This window comes from Humulus lupulus, chromosome 7, assembly GCF_963169125.1.
Source record: "Humulus lupulus chromosome 7, drHumLupu1.1, whole genome shotgun sequence".
NCBI classification, from domain to species: Eukaryota; Viridiplantae; Streptophyta; class Magnoliopsida; order Rosales; family Cannabaceae; genus Humulus; species Humulus lupulus.
The window spans coordinates 9,921,640-9,924,139 of NC_084799.1; the positions used below are offsets into that span (position 1 = coordinate 9,921,640).

The following is a 2,500-nucleotide window of genomic DNA, read 5'->3' on the forward strand; positions in this document are numbered from 1 at the left end:
ATCATTGTGTTTATGTTAATTTACGAATATAATGTTCATATGTATGTCATGTTATTCTATGTTTCTATTATGTGTTTGGAAAAATAATAGGAAGCATGCATCTAGATTTAAATTTTAAGATCCTACAGAATACATACCCAGTAGTTAATCGACGGGTATCATGATCTCCAGCATAATCAGCATCATAGTATCCAACTATCTTAACCTCGTCATCTTTCTTATATAAGAGACCATAGTTAATGGTATCTTTGACATACCTCAGCATTAGTCGCACTGCTTCCAAATAAGGTTTCTTTGGGTGTTGCATATACTGACTTGCTACACCAACTGCATACGAGATATCTGGTCGAGTCAATGTTAGATAAATTAGACTACCAACCAGCTGTCGGTGCATTGCTCCGTCTTGCAAGTCCTACCCTTCATGCGCGCATAACTTGGCATTAGTCTCCATAGGTGTTGAGATGGGCTTGCACTCGAGCATTCCAAACCTTTGCAACAAATCTCTAGCGTACTTTTATTGACAGAGAAATAAACCTTCCTCAGTTCGGTCGACTTCTAATCCAAGAAAGTGTTTCAATTCTCCAAGCTCCTTCATTTGAAAGCGAACTGACAAGTTCTCTTTTGTTTGACGAATCTCTGCTTCATCATCACCAGTAATGATGAGATCATCGACATATACTAGGACAATTGCGATCTTTGCATCCCTTACTTTGACGAACAAGCTTGAATCTGCATGCACCATGGTATATCCGCTCTTTACTAAGAACTCAGGAATCTTGCCATACCATGTTCGTGGAGCTTGCTTCAATCCATAGAGTGCCTTTTTCAGTTTGCAGACATAGTTCGGATGAGCTCTATCTTCGATTCCTTTTGGTTGGACCATGTATATTTCTCGATCTAATTCTCCATGTAGAAAGGCGTTCTTTACATTCATTTTCCATAGCCTCCAGTCTTTACTAGCTGCAAGTGCTAGTAGAACCCGTACTGTTGTAATCTTAGCGACTGGGCTAAATTTCTCGTCATAATCTAGTCCATATTTTTTAGAGAATCCTCGAGCTACTAACCGAGCCTTGTATCTTTCAATTGAACCGTCAGGACGAGTTTTTACCTTATAGACCCATTTACACGAAATGGGTTTTGCTTCCTTCGGCTTTGGCACCAGCTCCCAAGTCTGATTATTCTCTAAAGCAGTTATCTCTTCTTTCATTGCTTCAAGCCACTTGGAGTTCCGGTATGCTTCTTCATATGACTCCGACTCTCTGAACTTCTCTTCTTCAGCTATAGCAGCATTGGCGTATTTGGGATTTGGCGTCCGCGCTCTTGTTGATCTCTGAAGTTCTGGTTGGCCATTATTTTCATCATCTTCTGATCTTTGATGCACTCCTGTTTGCCATGGACTCTGTGTTGTGTCTTCGTTGTCTTCTTCAAAGTGAGTGTCCCAAAAGTTCCCTTATGCTTCTCCCTGTTCTTAATAACTCCAACACGACCTCTATTCCTTCCACCAGTAACCATCACTACATTCCCAACATCAAATTTGATGAATCAACAATTTTGTTGCTCTCCAGGTCCAACTTGATAGTGTCGTTGGCCTTGATGAGAGGATCAGATATGGGATACCCTTTTGGCCAAACGGCACAGACCGGACTTTGCAAAGCTTGAACTTTGCCTCTTCATCCCTGATCGAGTGGAGACGGAACCGGCCCTTAGTATCGTAAAGGAGACGGAAATTCTCATTTGTTTTGGGGATTGATACAACATCCATGAAACCTGAAGGATATTTTTTATCAGTCCTGACTTTCCCATCAACCATGATATGTCGTTGCATCAAAATAGAAACAACCTCACGGTAATTAAGAGCATACTTCAATCTGTTTCGCAAGATGAGGATCAATGGCAAACATTCCCTGGACTTGTGAGGTCCCGATGAAGGCTTGGGTGCAAATGCTCCCCCAAGTTTGTCGAGCATCCAATGCTTTGGGGCATTAAGCCTCTTCAAGTGCTTCTTCAACCCTCTTACCATTTTGGGATTCTGAGCTACAAGATCTCAGAGGGGCGATAGCTGAGCCTCCGAGGTTATGGCGCTCTGTATCGACTGTGTGCGAGAGAACTCAACAAAGGACTCTTTCTATACGACCCCGAACCTTGCTCTGATACCAATTGTTGAACACCACAACACCTGAAAATGTAATTACATTATTATTACAAAAGTAATTACACCAAGACTTGAATACAATATTTTATCACAACACACTCTAAACACTTACACACTTTGTCTTGGAGCACTCACTTAATAATTTCTCTCACACTCTTTTTAGACACACTTATATAATACTTACTTAGACTCACTTTTAAGACACTCACTTTTAAACAAACTTTGCTTCTACCATGGACACACATTACATTTGTATTTATAGGCTACAAAGGAAACATCTACATCTTTCTAGAATTTTCTAACTTTATAATTTATTTAACTACTTTCTTCATTTTTCTAAATCTTTCT

At 40.2% G+C, this 2,500-nt stretch overlaps 1 pseudogene; it reads right to left on the reverse strand.

Moving 5' to 3' along the window:
* Nucleotides 1–1,278: 1,278 nt before the first annotated feature.
* Nucleotides 1,279–2,109, reverse strand: LOC133791346 (small ribosomal subunit protein eS4x-like; annotated as a pseudogene).
* Nucleotides 2,110–2,500: the final 391 nt, after the last annotated feature.